At 39.9% G+C, this 17,648-nt stretch overlaps 1 protein-coding gene across 4 annotated transcripts in view; it reads right to left on the bottom strand.

The window, feature by feature from the left end:
- The window catches only part of MSRA (methionine sulfoxide reductase A), a 275,276-nt gene that overhangs the window by 240,082 nt on the left and 17,546 nt on the right, over positions 1-17,648 (bottom strand). Inside the window, exon 1 of one of the 4 annotated variants that reach the window (XM_083831272.1) lies at positions 9,378-10,946. The exons of the other annotated variants lie outside the window; for them this stretch is intronic. The gene's annotated coding sequence lies outside the window, so the exon portion shown is untranslated. Of the gene's footprint in view, positions 1-9,377; positions 10,947-17,648 lie in introns of those variants that run through there. 4 annotated transcript variants of the gene reach the window in all.

The raw sequence follows: 17,648 nt of genomic DNA, 5'->3' as shown, positions 1-17,648 counted from the left end.
CGAAGGGATTCATTTGGGAAGCAGAACAAATTGGGAGCGAGTCCAGCTGGCGGAACGCAGTTTTAGAAATGTTACAAGGGTTTGTTGAAGAAGCATCCTTGTTGACCTAATTTTATCTCTCGTCTTTCATGTATTTTATAAAAAACAGATGTGGAGGTTCTAAAGAGAAAATGTAGACCCGTCTCAAGGTAGGGTAACCTGCTGTCATCTCTGACAGCTGTCTGTCCAACCTGAGTTTAAAGACTGGTAAAGATGCATGCTCCAAAGGCCCTGAGATCCTCTAGTCCAGTACTGCTCTGCCCCTATCTTTTGAACATTTTCCCTAAAATCTGACCCGAATCTCTTTACCACGGTTTAAACCCACTATGCCTTGGTTTAGCCACCACAGGCACAGACAGCAGATTATTCCGATTTGCTACAGCCTCGTGCATAACTGAATAGTGTTACCATGTTCTCCTTCAGTCTTCTCTTCCTTAGGCTAAACAACTCAAATTTGCTTTCTCACTGATTACATTTTCTAGATCTCTGATCGCTACCATTGCTGTCCTCTGGACTGTTTCCAGTTGGACCGTATTTTTCTGGAAATTCGGTGCCAAAACCCAAACCAAAACATGTGCAGTTCTCCAAAGCGTGCCCTACCACTGGCAGGGCACTGGAACAACGGGGCAAAGACCTGGAGAAGGTGCCAGATCTGCTCACAGACCATCTCCTGCAGTGTCTCCCATGGGACAGAGCATCTTGATGGCATCACCCAGAGGGGACGGGCACGCGCTCGTGCACACACATGGGCACACAACGGGCTAGTTGTAGTTATGTGCCTACAAAGCATCATGGTTACTGCTCATATTTATTTGGTCCAGACTAGGAAAGCTAAAGAAAGCCTTTGATTTACAAACTCACTGCTTATGAGCACCTCAGCCATAATTCAGCACTTCCACAAGCAAATTAATGAGAAGATACTGTGTTTTACCAGGAACTATTCCACCTGAGGCTCCAATACCATTGTATTATATAATGAATAAATTTGCCTGAAAGTGCCTACGTCTGTCTGCTGACTATGAAGGAAAATGAGAGTAATGAGTCCCACATACCTACGCTGTAGATATTGATCCTGGCCCAATTCTCTCATGAGAGCCCAAAGAGACTATTTCAAGTTAAAATCTCTCTGAATAACAGCCAAGACCACGAGAGAAAATGAATTCTAAAAGTTGTTAACTAGATGTCCATAAAAATATTCTCCCTTTTCATCAAAATGCATCGTGCAGACAAACTGCATCACTCTCAAAATTGTTTTCTGAAAAGTTATAATGGTTGAGGAGAACTGGCAAGCCAGTTGTGCATTTACATTAACATAAGCACATCAAATATTCATTACAGCAGAGCACTCATTATGTCAGCATCTGAATTAAATAAAATGTTTCCCAACTACAAAAGTAAGTAGCACAATAGCCTCCCGCAACACAGCAATTTACAGAAGAGATAGTGTGACAGTATTGCAGGGAATCATATTGCTTTCTCTCCTCCAACTTGTTCATTCACTACATATATAACAACTTTTAACATTGCCCTTTCAGATTAATTTATACAGAAAAGTGTTATTACAGCATATAAGGAATTATATTGTGCAGCGTGAATCCATATGAAAGGAAAAACTTTACACTAAGAAAATGTATCTTATTACAATAGCAAAATATATCTTAAATTCAAAATTACACTAATGCTAGAGGTTACAAATTTAATCATAGCTTAAAAAAGGAAAAAAAAAGAATACAGACGTTGCATAAACTCCTTTATAAAAAGTTACTACATTGGGTAGTACAAAATGTAGGAGCTCAAAAACAGAAAACAAGAACCGTAAATGTAACCGTGTGAGAAGAAAGCATCTCAAGTTCCTCAAAGGCATCACAACTGTACTAAATTTAATAGAAAGGCACCTATATGTAATTTCATGTTGTCTGGAGACCATAAACCTCTTGTCTATAGGTTATGATGGTTGGTTCCCAGCTTGCTACCAGGTACCCATGCCCAAATTCCTTGGATAGTGCCACAGACGGATATGTTGGCACCAGGTCAGCATGCAGCCATACGGGATTACTCTTACAACATTCTCGCTTGCTAGATAAAGCTCTGGACAAAGTACTACACGTGCTGGCCTCTTTTAACGGCAGAAATAAGCCAGTGTTAGCTGTCGTGCAAAGAGCAGAGCACTTGCAGCAACGTGCCGCTGCTGGCAGCAGGCTCCATACGGCATTTGCCTGCACACCGCTAATGATCCCGTCTCTGCTTTCTTATCCTGAAGCACCACCAACAACAAATCTCTGAAGAAACACCTGCCTTCCGAAGGCAAATCCTCCGTCATCACTGGCTGTCTCCTGGAATCACAGCTGGCTGTAGCCAAGGAGCTTGGCTTGCTCTGGCTTTCACAACCAAGGATTGTGCGGCTGCTTCAACCTCACATGGAACCACAAACATCCCAGCACAGGGCACTGGGGAGGCTTTGTGCGAGGTGGTGTCGTTGTCTTTGTATAACAACAGACAAGCAAACAACCAAGAGCATCCACTGCTTCTACTCCACTTCCCACACTGCAAATACCTGACATTATCCGTAGCAAGCCTTTTAAAATAATAGCTACAAGTAAAGAAAAGGTCCTCCCTTTCTTCTCTGAAATCCACCCTGCTTCCTCAATATGGGGTGCAGCACGTTGTGCTCTCCTTGAAAGACAGTGAACATAATTCGTAAATCCATAACCAAGGACGGAACAACACAATGCTCTCCAACCAGGAACAGGATACAACATAAATTCATGGCAAGCCAGGCAGCAAACTCTACCCTGCTCCTTTACAAACACGGCAACTTCCCAAAACAAGCCTTTGATGCTATGCTGCAATACATTCCTTGGAGAAGATTTTTCTATCAGTGGACACTGCCTAATTCAGTGCAAAACTTCCTATCCTCTGATGCTCAGTTCCAAATATTTCTATCAAAAAGCTGCAAACACGTTATTAAGAGTTTTCTGAATATGCTTTTCCTGACTATACGCGTTTGTCTGTGTCCTCTCCGCAGAGCCTGTGCAAACGTTAATGTTAAACGGACAGCAATCCACGTTACCAAATCACTGTCACTGGAAAATAAAAGTTTGAGACATCACATCACTGTACTACCTACGTAGAAGTAAGGACCCCGGAGACTTCTCCGTTTGCACTCGGCTATGTTTTAGATGAACAAGCAAACCAGACCTCATTCCTATTCCTGTGTGTGGGACTGGAAAAAACACAGCTGTGGGGCATCCAAAACAAAATCCACATAAAAGCCTTTCATCTCGCATAAGCACTCTTCCCCTGCACATTTGGTGCTGTGCTGAGATGTAACGGGGATGATGGCTTGCTTTGTAAAATCAATACCAATGGAAATCTATCAGTGTGGAAAGCAAAAGCTGGCATTCTGCAGTACGGAAACTGGGATTAAACCCCTGTGACATATCAGGAAAACTGTTAAGTGTGTTGTCTACAGGCACAGGTAAGGAAATGCTCCGTTTTGATGCAAGATCATAGACAATGTTTTCTGTATCCCTCTCCTCTCATTCCTCTAATAGTAATTAATATGAAAGATTAAATCAAACTCCTTGCCCGTGGCAGGGTGGTTGGAATTAGATGATGTTTAAGGCCTCTTCCAACCCAAACCATTCTGTGTTTAATACTATGATGAACGTATATTAATAGCCCCAATAACAGCTTGCTAGTATGGGATCCCATGTTTGAAACTTCTACCTGTTACAACTGCTTTACACACAGCAATATACATCTGAGAAAAGAGCAAACTGAAGTTTCTGCAGATGTTCCATCCAGTCTTCTGATAAATAAGGAATAAATAGTGATGTTCCAGTTCCATGACTATTCTCTAATTTTCTCAACACACTTCATAAGCAAGTTGTTAGAGCAGTGTCGTACAGATGCTTTATACTTTCTGATTTAAAAAATAAAAAATAAAAAATAAAAAAATCAGTATTACAGAGGTTTCAATTTCAGACAAAGCAAGACTTTTACATAGGCTGACGAGGTCAGCAGGAATAAGAGGTTAGGAGAAGAGATGACAGTCTTCTGTTTTGGACAATTTCCCTAAGCAAATTAGCAGTCACACTGATCACAAGTGGCCATGGAGTAAGGACAGATCGTGCTGTTCTTCAGAACAGGTTACCAAGGTGGAGAGACACATACTTCTTGGTATCTAATTCAGGCCAGAAGTTGTACGCAGTGCATTTCCTACCATACCCCGACAGCACAGGCTGGCAGTACCCACTGTCCTGGCTGAATCAAAATATTTGGGGGAAATCAGAGCCCACCACTTTTCTGCAACACTGTGCACTTCTGTGCTATTTCTGCAATTTCTTGTGCTATTGGCCAAAATGATCCTAATTCACACACATTAACACATACATTTCAAGCCCTATTTTCTTTTTGTGCTCTCGTGTACCACACCACCAATTGCCCTGGAAACACAAACACCTCTGGAGGCTGGCAAAGAATGGCTGCAGAGTACAGAAGTCCTAATACAAGCACAGTGTACTCAGATACTTTTACCAACCTCTTGGGATTTCTAAAGCCCAAGACTGAACTGTTTATCTTTAACTTAACTCTTTACCTGGAATAGGTAAAGGATGCGTTGGTCACCCCGTGAACCCTCTCTGAGTCCCTCACTGCGAAAGGAATTCTTTTTTTTAAACAAACTTCTTTATGTGCTGAATACCTGAAAAGGAACGAGGGAAGACTGGAGACACAGCAGAATTAGCTAAACCAATTGCCATAAACTAGATCAGTCTTCTTGAAACTGGAAGTTGTAGAGATTAGAGAAAAGCAGACATGTTGAAAAGAGAAAGAAAAAAGAATCTGAGACATGCAAATTAATGCACTTCCTTGAACAAATAGTGTTAAGGCTGGTGTTAGGATACAAAAATATAAGCCTAAGAGGACATGCCACGAGGAATCCTGATCCTATACTCATGAATCCTCTTGCCGTTGTCTCAGGAGATAGATTACCTTATTAGTAAGGCCACGGTCCTTTGTGTTACATAAACTGACTTTGGGAATCAAATATTTGATTAATAATAATAATAATGTTTACAAAATGTATCTAGTCTTCACTTGTGAAATGACAAAGAAGAACACAACTCCAGATGCCCTGTACCATTTCAGGGGCTCCAAGGCATCTCACCTGGCTTCAGCTGTAATTCCAAAAGTTCTCCTGTTGCATGCCCTGGGCCATACCTGCCAGCTCCACGGAGACATCTCAGGGAGCCTAGGATGTCTAAAATGATACTAGATACTGCTGTTCGGCACCTGAATTCCCCAGAGTTCATAAGTGATTTCCCTCAAAAGCTCTTGTCCTATCCACCATTATCAGAAGAATGAAGATGGCACCAAGAGGAACTTCTGGTAAGCTCGTACTTTAGGGTTTGTGGAAAAGCAATGCACAGATTCTCTTTGAAAAACAGATATTCCATTTCTCTGTGAAGACAGAGTTTCCTTCATACCCATGACACCATACATTAGCATCAGTGCTGGGAATAAGGTGGTATTAGAGCTATGTCAGAAATAGTCGCAAAGGAGGGCAGTGGAAGAGGAGAAATGGTGGAGACCAACTCAGGTGTCAAGACCTGAATATCTCCTTCAGCCTCTACAAGGGCCTTAGATCTAGGCCTATATTTCATAGAGGACTACATCTGGACTTACACATAGGTATTAAGAACGAAACGGGACCAGCAGATTGCAGAAGACCGCCTGGACTCTGAATGCCAAAGGAGGGAGCTTGCCATGTTGTTCTCAAAAGAAGTCAGCAATCTTTCAAAGCTATTCTGTGTCTGAATTTACCACTACTAAAACAATCAAATTGTAACACAAAATCAAATAGAAAAAACACCCGGGGTAGAGGAGGAATGGCCTTGAGTGTAAAGTATCCCTTTCATATATACTTGGGAAAATTATATGGTGTATGAGGCTTCTAACTAGAAAAAAAAAAAATGAAACTTCAAAAAAAAAAAATGAAATTTCAAGATATTTAGGAATACGGAAAACATAAGAAGTGTCACCACTCCTTCACATCTTCAAGGATATTTTTTACCTTCACTGAAAAAATACTAAAGAGAAGGGAACAATTTTTTTTAATTATTTTATTTTGCTTTTGAGGGTGTCTCTCCACCTAGATATCAAAACTTGCAATGCAAAGACTGCAGTGCTGTTGTTTTATGATATGTCCACGCTCAGCCGAAATGGCAGCAGTCTGGTAGGAGAGATGCTGAGATTCACAACTCCTGCCTCAGTGCTCCTGGCATTAAGCTTTAGCAGCAGCTGCCTACTTTCTCCAGTATTCCTTTAGACTTAAGTGATACCGTTGGCAAACGAAGGACCTACAGAGTTTAGACAGCCAAGGAAATTCTGATTTCAACAACTTTAAAATGTTACGAATTAGTGTTTTCGTCTTCTTTTAATTTAGTGTCCTTGCTTCCTCTTTTCTTAACCTTGAAATTGGGCGCAGCAAATACTGCATTGTAGTGGAGCACAAGCCTGTATAGATAATTGCTGTCACTTTTCTTTTTTAAGTCTTCCTTTTATGTAAACTATCTTATTAAGCATCTGACCTCGCTGAAAGTTAAAGATCTATACTTCAGATGTCTTAGTCTAAACTAGTTGCCCTGGGTTGCTTTAATGGTCAATAAAGAGAGTGATTTACATGACCTATTTGACAGCTCTCTAAATCACCTAAGGATGCTCATGGCTTCCCATTCGTTACAAAAGTGACTTAACCCACTTACGCGCTAAAAGACTTTTGATTTCACTCAACATTTCTATTGCACAGATAAAGACTGTGGCCTATACCTTCAGCTGGAATAAACGAGTGGAATCACACCAAAGTCAATACCCTACGCACGTTTGCAGTCTTGAGAATCTAACCAGCACATGCACATACAGTACTGGGCAAATGATTTAAGGAAAATAAACAAAAGGTCTGTGTTTGCTTTCAACACAACCGGACAACTGGAGAAGAAATTGATGTCAAATTATGGTAAGGAGTAGATGATAAGAAAGAGAATACCACAGCCTTCTTCCTGCGGTTCCTTGCAGTTTTCCAGCTTGGACTTTCACAGAATCACAGAATCATTAAGGTTGGAAGAGACCTCCAAGATCACCTGGTCCAACCATCCCCTACCACCAATGTCACCCACTGAACCATGTCCCTAAGCACCACGTCCAACCTTCCCTTGAACACCCCCAGGGACGGTGACTCCACCACCTCCCTGGGCAACCCGTCCCAATGCCTGACTGCTCTTTCTGAGCAGAAATGTCTCCTCATGTCCAACCTGAACCTCCCCTGATTTCCTGCAATTACGGTTAAAATATTAGCAATGCACTAATGGTTTTTACCATTTACCAAGACAAGAGCACCTCGCCAATGGCAGGATCTGGAGTCCCACCATGCACAGAATATTGAGGCAATCTTCAACATTTTCCATGGATTTAGGCATTTTATGTAAAACAACATAAGTCTGCATGCACTTTAACACTTCCATTATTCCCCTACAGCCATATTTAGGCAAAATCTATAGTCACATGGAGGAACTGCCTCTCTCTTCCCTGTCCTATAAACGCACTGGTTCACAGTAAGCGCTCAATTCAATCTTGCAACCATGCATGGGGATGAGACACAGGCCCTTTACAGTATGAAACGTTAAATAATATTAAGCGTCTGTAATTTAATAAGAGAAATCAAATAAAATCCTAAACCTTAATCCTCACCTCCACACTGAAATATATCACCTGAAGGCATTTTAATTTTTTACTTTTTTTATTTTTAATTATTCAACTCAATACTATTAATCAATCTGTTAATGATTTTTAAGAATTAAACAAAAATTGTTCCTTTAAGAAGTTACTAACCTTAACCAAAAATTAAGGATCAAATGAACTGTGATAATGAATGATCTGACTCAAGTATTCAGAAATCTCCAAATTATGATAGTTCCTAAATAAAATACACAGACATGACAAACCACATCAAATTACGCCCACAAAGTAAATTTTCATACAATTCCATCAACATTCCAAACCCAACAGTTCAAGCTATGCAGTTCAAATTTTGATTTTCATTTGCCAAATTGGGATATTTTATGAAAATAAGACTTAGGTGTACCTTTAAAAGAAAGAAAAAATACTTTCCTCATTATGTGGGCCAGCCAAAAGAAATCTGCAATAGTGTACATCTCATTTAAGAAAACAAAGTGCCCTGACTGGACATTTCAAAGAAAAATAAAATTTTCAAAACTGTAGTATCTGCTTTCCAAATAACTTCAGTGGCAGTATGTGTTCGAGCATTTGCACAAACATTACCGTTTGTAAATGCACTGCAAAGACCCACATGTTGATCATGTTTAAAACCTGAGAAATCATTTATGAAATTTATACAAATCCTCAGGAAAGAAAATATGGTTATTCTTCTAATATTTAGAGTTTGTTTTCACTTAGAGGAACCACAATAACTGGTTTCAATTTTTTTTGGTGTTTTGTTTTGTTTTTTACTTTTAATAGGAATATCCATTAAAATATTTCTCGTAACATATGGTAATTAAAGAAAATAGCACATGCTTTGAGACTACATAGTATTTCAGAGAAATACAGGAAATTCCTTTCAGAATAAGTACACAGATAGACAAACTTACTATAGTATTCGGAGTGCAAACTTGCATCCATCACAGCTCTGTTTCCCCGATCACATCACATGTTAATGCCTGTGCAGGAATGAACAACACACTAGCTACCCACACAGAAAGCAAAACTGGACTCACTCAAACCTTTCCTTTCCACTGCGTAATCAATTTGCAATCTGTTGCGGGTGCCTATTTTAACAATTCTGTGTAGAATACAACAATTTAGAAAGACAGGATTGTTATTTTTATAAGCTAGATAGATCATTTGATGGAGACACTTTCTTCAAAAATCACTAACAAACCATATTAAAAGGCTTCAGTAAATCACATGGCAATCACAACAGCATCTTAACCACTATTTAGCTATAGTATCTTTCAAAAGGTTCACTGATGTAGTAAAAATCTGACACGTCTTGCTATAAAACCAATTTAATTTAATATTAAGTAAGCTCTTTCCCATAATCAAAAAGGCCAATTATTTCTGTGGTCTAATAATCAAAATCCCATGATGTACAGGTTAAAATAAAAACACATCACTGCAAAAATGCTTTTCATTAATGTTGTTTCTTACTTTTCTTCAGCATACAAGAAGAATTAGGGAAATGTACTTCTGCAGCACGTTAGAAATTACACATCTTACAGGCTGAACGATCTATTCTTTAAGGATAGTATGATACTTACTATAAGAGAAGACGATCCATAAAAATCTATGCCTTACAGTTACTCTCTGAAATAATAATGCTGATTGTCACAGCAGAAGTAGTGTAATCCAACCACATCCAGGCCTAATAGGCAGGATACTAGTATTTGTTCCTATGAAATCAGAAATAAGGTACCTGTCTCACTGAAAATCCAGGCACCCTTGGAGAAAACAAACAATGGATTTCTAGGTCCTTAATTTTATTGAAATCAAAAGACATCCACGCTTCAGTCGTCACAGATTTTTTTAATCCACGTATGAAAAAAGAGCAGATTTTTTCACAATTGACAGCAAACAGGTACTGCAACTACAAATTGAAGTTTCTATATCCAGTGTCATCAGTTCAAATCCAGCTCTGTCATCTTCAAACATTCCTCACTTGGCAGAAGTCAATATTTTTCCACCCCTTATTTCCTCCAACAGAAGAAAATTCAGCAATTTCCTGTGCTCTCTACTGAGATGCTCTGGAAGAGATGCTTCAGAGCAGCAACAAAACAACCAGGCTCTCATTTCTTGTTTTGCCCTTCAGGCGTAGTCTGGGTGTCTTCGGCTTGCCCTGCTGGTCTTCAGTGTTGTCACTAATAGCTGGGAGATGGAGCTAGGACAGCATGAAGCAGCAAAAATAAATATTGTTGCTTTAAGAACATACTTACTTTTATGTTAAGATGTCACAACTTTCCCTCTACTCTTACTCCACTGCTGGGTCAGATGAAATCTTTAAGGACGTTCCATTAAAAGTTAGCATCTGTAGCACACGTGGGAGAAACGCCGAAATTCCCATTCTGAACATATTCCGAAGGAGGTCAGATTTGGTTTTAAAGCACATTCGTGTCGATGAAAACTTTTTTGTTGTTGCAGAAAACGAAAATTCTCCCTCTTTATTGAGGTATTCCCTCTGTAATCTTCCAAGTTACTCGGCTCCCTTACAGTTTAATCAGACACACAAAAAAAAAAATCAAATATCGCATTTCCCATATGTGTAAACTGACATTGTGGAGGCTTCATTAAAGAAGTCTTTTATTTCTCTTATCACTGGCAACTGAGCATCATTTCATGTACCACCACTTTCAGACAGCCCAAGAGACTTAAAAAGCTAGCTAAGTTTGAAAACCAGAAAGTTCTGAGTTTTTCTGTACCCCAGGACGGTTTTCTTTCCCGAAGCTCAAGCCGAGAAAGCAGACAAAAGAAGCTGATTTGACTGAGCCGTGCCAAGTCTTGCCTTTTTTTCTTTCCTCGGCTGCTCGCTCTCTCGCTCGCTCGCTCGCTCCCAGCATGGCAACCTTCCCGCGCAGTCTTGGCGGAGCTCCAGCCTGTGCCAGGCTGTCGGAGTTCTTGTTTCCAAAAGATGCTCTTTGCGAATCAATTAATAGATTTAAAAACAGGAAACTGTGGGTCAGTCACCAAATCTTGGCACCAACACGCGCTGCTTCTGCCAAATCGGCTTATAGATTTCATGGTTTCCTACCTTTTACAAGGGATATAACGTTTTTTGCTCCCTGATCGTGGAGCTCCGGAAGCCATTCACTGTTCACAGTGATAAGAAATCTGTTCTCTAAAAATGTCCGCATGCGACACATGAACAACCTGCAGTAAATCAAGATTCTTTTGAAGGCGGGCGTATGTGTAATTTTAATAAGTACCAAATACTCCTTAAAATAATATGTTTTCCTTCTCTCCTCCGGAGAATCATGGGAAGATGCCAGGAGCAGGAGACGTATAGATTTGAATTAAGATCACATTCGAAAGTCGTGCACGTTTTAACTTTCTGAACTCCAGTCTGAAAACTACTTGTCCTTCTAAATGCCAACGTTATTAAAAATCAGCTGAAAGTTAATACTCAATCTGATCCCAGCCAGCAAATACAGCAAATACAAAAGCAATGCTTTGCAAACTCCCCACATCTCTAGATGCCAATGATGTCATCCGTCAATTCGAAAGCACAAGTTCTTGTTGTGGCATGCACAGGAGAAACTGCTCTGCATGGACAGCTACCTTTGGGGGAAAATCACTCGATTCATTTCAAAACTTTAAGGATAGGAAATTATATTTCGAGCTCCATTCAAGATGCTTGAAATGACTAGGATTCGTACGAGGAGAATTACAGGAATACACTTTCTTTTATCTATAAGCTATTTGCCAAGGCAGAATGCCAAATTTTAAGTACATGCATTTATATCCACGAGCACAATAAATTATGCACAAAATAAACTTCCCTAACAGTGCATCTTTTACAGTTTATGGATATCAGTGGGGTTTTTGTTAAGAGGCTCAGTATAGAGTCCCGGATGTTTTGAGCTCGGTTGTTATTTGGGATGCAAGGCTCCAGTCTTCCCAAGGCTTTAACTCAGAGCTGAAGTTCGGTTGGCTCAAGGAGCAGCCCAAGCAAGCCCATAGTATGAGGAACACAATGGGAGCTCACCCAGAGCACGCTGAGGTACCCATACGAAGATACCCACATCTCAGTTCTGAAAGCAGAACAAAATCCCGCACTACCCCTATCCTATCAAGAGAACAGACAAAGGTACAGAGAAGGTACTAAAAGGGAGAACGTAACTCGTTCGATGTAACTACCATGAAAAGCACACACAAAATAAATTAAACCAAAACCAGGTCTAGTTTAGGCCTTAAGAAAAAACTTTATAAAGAGAACAACTGCTATGTACGAGAGGTTGTGTACTCTGAACTAATGGCACTTTTCAAAAATACGTTAAACAAACGTATCTGTACATATCTGTAACGTATCTGTAAGGAATTAGACAAAACTATCCAACCTGCAGACAGGTGGATACATGGGACATCCTGCCAAGTTCCCAGTTTCCAATGACCATAACAGATCTACCCATGTTATTCCCAGTAGCCTTCCAACTCCCAAAAAAATCACCGTTAACTTTAAAATAATGTTTTTGTCTCAAAATATTGCACATCCTATCAACTCAGTTAACATCTAGCATCACTATGACAGGCCAAGTTGGAAAAAAAAACACCTATATATAATTTTTCTATTTCTTCTCTTTGTGAACTTGACAGAAAACTCTAATATGTCAGTTCGCCTCTACTGAAAGACCGTCAGGCATCAACATGGGAACAAAAAGATCTCACAGAAATTACTGTCAGTGGGATTACTTTTGAAAGGCTACACTACTCCAACAGTCATCATTAGAAACTCATCTTTTAATTAGTCTTCCTCCAAAAGCTGTATGTATTGACAACATAGTATTTTGAGTATGTTCCAAAACGTATGCAATTCCAGTAGAGATGAACAATTTTAACTATTTAACATTATTCTTGCTGAAAGTAAGGCAGGAAAACCAAATGTATTTCCCAGCAGCCAAGTACTTTCCAGAAGTGGACAGCCTTGCTAATATGATGAAGAGCCTTATTTTATCTTTCAATATGCACTGCTCCAAACACAAGGGGTCTCATTTGCAGAAATGACTACCCTCTTCTTGTCGTATAGCATGTTTTCAACTGTGTACTTCACTGTAACTCTCCTAATTCCCACTCTTGTCTCTTAAATACTCTGCGATTGCATTTCTGCCCCACTCCACCGGCGCTGCTTACATCACCTTCAGTAACACCTTCCAAGATACATCCTCCTCCTCTCTGAGCTCTCAACACAAACAATTCCTCTGCTTTTCCATAAATAAGCTTCCAGCCCCAACTTATCTAGTGTACCACTAAATCCAATAACCTTCAGATGGAAAGAAACTGCAAAACTTTCTCCACACATTTTGTTTTGTGACTTTTTCAATGTTCTTTGCCAGTCGTTTGCCTTACCACTGGCTTCTTCGATTTTCTCCTTGTTGCCCCTTGGCTTCCCACCATCCTAATGTCAGCCCCTTCCTCTTCCCTTCTGGTACACCACTCAAGTCCCATGAAACCTGATCCACTCCCATGCCACCAGGCTCTACATTAGGGACTGTATAAAGTACTCTGACTCCAACATTTTTCTCTTGAACATTCTCACACCTCCAGCTATCCTCCTGATATTTCTTCGATGTCATCCTCTTGCAGTGCACAATATATAAAGTTGGATTCCTCATCTTTCTTCCCAAATATTCTCCTATCCATCTCCAGTGCAAACTTGATCATCTTCAGGCTTACCATTACAAAACAACGCATAGCTCTGTCCTTCAACACCATCTACATCCACACGCTCAAAGAAAAATCCACACCTTTATTCTTTTTCAGTATCTTAGATACTAATTTCACATTTTCTTCTATGAATTTGTAATATATATATATATATATATTTATCTGTGCCCTGGTCATCACTCAATTCAAATTCTTTTTTCTGTCTTTTTCACTTTGTCCCCTTGCAATTTGCTCACGTAAAATTCTACTCCCCAAAGCCTCCTGATGTCTTCTTACTCCGTCTTTTCTCAAAATTCCTTTATTCACTTATTTTTCCACCTCACTCAAGCACACCTGTGTCTCACTAAAGTCATACACCTGGCTACCCATAGCAGTACACCTGTCAAATGAGCAAGTGGAAAACTTACGTGTAGAAATAAGCCATTCGCTTAAGCTGTTACATTTGGAAGGAAGTACACTTATTTTCTTTGCTTGCAGAGAAGGCAAACATACAGGCTACCTGGCAAGTTTTATGAGAAAAATCAATGTATGGGAATGCTGTACAAAAGTCAAAAACACAGGCCTACATTTTCACATGAAACACAGTAAATGCACGCCTAAATACAGATAATATAAACCACAAATGCTAATTAGTATTTGTACACATAAAGCAGACTTTATCCATTGGAAAACTCATCAAGACACTTTAATCCCAAACAGCTACTTAAAAAAAAAAATGTTGGGTGCATTTCCCCTCTCCCTTTTTGTCTTCCTTGGCAGCCCACCTACCCACTGTGAATCAATGAACGTCGCTCTGAACACCTGGAATGAGAACACTGCTCATAAGCAGCATGTGCATGATATTCCCCCAGACGCTTTATTCTTAAGAATAAACACATTCTTAATATGGCACTTTTGTCAAGTCAGGGCTACCTCTACTAGTATTTCTGCTCTCACACTCCTGTTAGCAGGTCTAGGCATTCCCCTTAGATATAAGTGAAACAATTCTTCTGAGAACAAGGCAGAGATTTTTTTAGGAGTCTGATTTTGGAGCCAGATGCTTTCTTGATGTATTATTAAAAGGTGAAATACATTAAGTGTCAGGAAAAATGTTACTTTTGCCTGGGCCGTTCTTATGGGGAGATGGTAACAATTGCCTGATGACTCTCCTCTTTTCTGTTTTCATTTATTATTAAATAGCCAAACATTGGTAAAGATCTAAGATTCCATAAATAAGTGAATGTAGCTATAACAGAGAACAATATGAAAGAACAAGGAATACTGACAGAAGTATGTGGAAAAAAAAATAGTGGCAATGCAGAACAAGCAAATGGAGATAGCAACAGCTGAAGTAAGTAGACATCTTCAGGTTTAACCACAAAAAATGGAAAAAATATTAAAGAAAACAAGAGAAAAGGCCTCTGAATGCATGAGCAATCCCAGCATGAAGGTCAAGACCCATGTGGACCTCCAGAGGGTTCCTCAGGTCCTCAGGCTCCCAGTGTGAGCCATCAGCTGCCTGATGAGATGTCCCTGGCAGGGGCACCCTATGACTACCTAAGGATGGTGAGGCCCTGGCACAGGTTGCCCAGAGAGGTTGTGGATGCCCCATCCCTGGAGGTGTCCAAGGCCAGGTTGGACGGGACCTTGGCCAACCTGATCTAGTGGGCGGTATCCCTGCTATGGCAGGGGGTTGGAACTGGGGGATCGTTAAGGTCCCTTCCAAGCCGTTCTATGATTCTGTGACAGCCACTTTTGCATCGTTGTGCACGCACCCAATTAACTTTCCTAGAGGACAGACGGTCTTCCTTGGCAGCTGACCACTTACCACCTTCATTTATCATTTCAACAACATAATGGATGCGCGATTGGAGCTTCTTCTGTGGGAGGCTGCAGTAGTCAAGCGACGCCGTGGAAAAAGATTAACGCTACAACTGGATCGTTCCAATTAAATCCCGTTGAAACCCAACACAACAAATCTGCATGCCTAGACAGCACTGCAGTGCGGTGGCTTTAGGGCTGGCCAAATGTGACACTGGTGAGTGTTCTTCAGCTTCACAAGGCAAACAGATGGCAAGTCCAAACCCTATGGGAAGCTATCAACAACATCCTAAATATTTCAGTGTGGGAATAGACTTCAACAACTCATCATCTGCAGGCATGATGCCCCAGTCTGAAAGTGCAGAATACATGGGTTAGTCTTCACTATGTGTATTCTTCTCCAGCAATGTGGATAGTTCTTTTTTCCTGAGTATATCTAAGAGAATTTGTGTTCATAGGTTAAAACGTCTTCCCATTCTCTTTGTCCAGTGCCACTCAGAACACTTTAGATGCATGCATTGTATTTATAAAGTACTACATGGAAGTTTAAACATCATTGGTACCCTTAACTGTTTATAATTTTCTTTCATATCTCAGGAGAAAAACAGATAGTTAGAAAAATCAAAATGTTAGGAACTCAGCTTCACAGGCATTTGTGACTGTCATTTAGAAAAGCAATTACAGTGTGCAACATGAAAAATATATGCATAGCACTTTAGGTAGAAGTAGTTATTCGTAATGGTATCCACTTACAGTTAACTTGGGTATATTGAAAATAGACTTGTAATGAAGTGGATAGAAAGTCTCAATATCTTCAGCGATTATGAAGAAGGATTCTCTGAAAAATCAAATTAACAAGACAGAGAATTTTTCCAAAATGCGGTCAGGTTACCCTCTCATAATTGCCAGTCCATGTGTAAGGAATAAGAACATATTCTTTGTTATGCACTGAGCAAGAGCTTTGGTGTAAATTTCAAGTACAAAGGGCTTTATTTTGTGTTCAACATTCTTTTCAACAATTATATTCTCACAATCTAAATGTTTTAAATGGTTCTACAGAGATTAGTATCTCACAATTCCTCACCTGCATCCAGTAATCAGCCCTGAGAGAGCAATTTTTTACTCATTTTCCACTTCTAAATCGGCATTATATTTAATGAAACTAGAATGACTTATTTTTACAACGGCAGTACCCAGGAATGCCTGTGCACATATATCCACACACATAGGATATATATTCAATGGTCTCTTTTTTCTCTCTCATTCAAAAAGCTTACTTTTAATTGTTGTAAATTAAATTAAATACTGGCATGTGAAATGCTCAACACAACGATGACTCCTGTGACTCCTTAATGACGCCTCAAGCAGAAATTTAGTCATTTAAATGGACAGCTCAGAAAGTCTGCACTTTGCACCACCAATGCGTGTAGACACCGAAGTCCCGCTGATGGGAGTTTTGTGGCTGCAGGTCCCATCCTCTGAACCTCTGCCACCAGCCCAGCCACAGCCACACCACACTTGTATGCCACAAAGGATGGCGTCTACACCTACAGTCCTCAACATCCACAGGGCAGGGCCCCCATATAGTTTAATTTATTGGCATAGAAAGAGCCTGCAGTGCCCATGCTTGGTACTCAAGAGTCTGAATCCAACCTACCGAGTGGGATGGTATCCTACTCCACAAAACAGAACATCCTTCAGGTACTTTGAAAAGCAATTTGATGACACAGTACAGCACAGGGGACCAAATTAAATCAAATAGTACAGAATTTAGACAACTTGATGCAAAAACATATTTGTTAACCCACTCAATACTAAGAAGCAAGGTATAAAGTCCTACGCCAAATCCCTCTTCTGCTCAACACTGTTTTAATGGGAATCGTGTGCAGTTGCTAACAACATCAAGAGACACTTTTAAAAAACAGAATGTTCAATTTCTGAAGAAATGAACATGAAAACCTGATACCCTGTTAGTTGTACTGCTTAATTTCAGAATCACTGAACTGTAGGGGTTGGAAGGGACCTCAAGAGATCATCGGGTCCAACCCCAATAGGTTGCATGTGCACTCCAGAGCAAGCAATTACATCCAAAATGCTGAACTTACAAATGAATTTAAGGGAGATATGACGGGGAAAAAAAATTGAAAGAAAGAAAGGAAAAAAGCATAGCATTCCAGAATCATTAAAAGGAAACAGAAAAGATCACTGGCTAAATTATTATCCTAAAGAAGAATTAACTGTAAACATATCTTTGGGTCATCTTATTGATATTTCTCTTCTTCATACAAAGATGTATTAGTACATTCTGCCTAAGAATCCACCCTCTACATTTGGTTCACCTGCTAATTCCTCCTCTT

This window comes from Anser anser (genome assembly GCF_964211835.1).
Source record: "Anser anser genome assembly, chromosome: 3".
In the NCBI taxonomy this organism is placed as follows: domain Eukaryota; kingdom Metazoa; phylum Chordata; class Aves; order Anseriformes; family Anatidae; genus Anser; species Anser anser.
The sequence above is the reverse complement of the archived record's forward strand: the minus strand, read 5'-3'. Positions and strand labels throughout refer to the sequence as shown.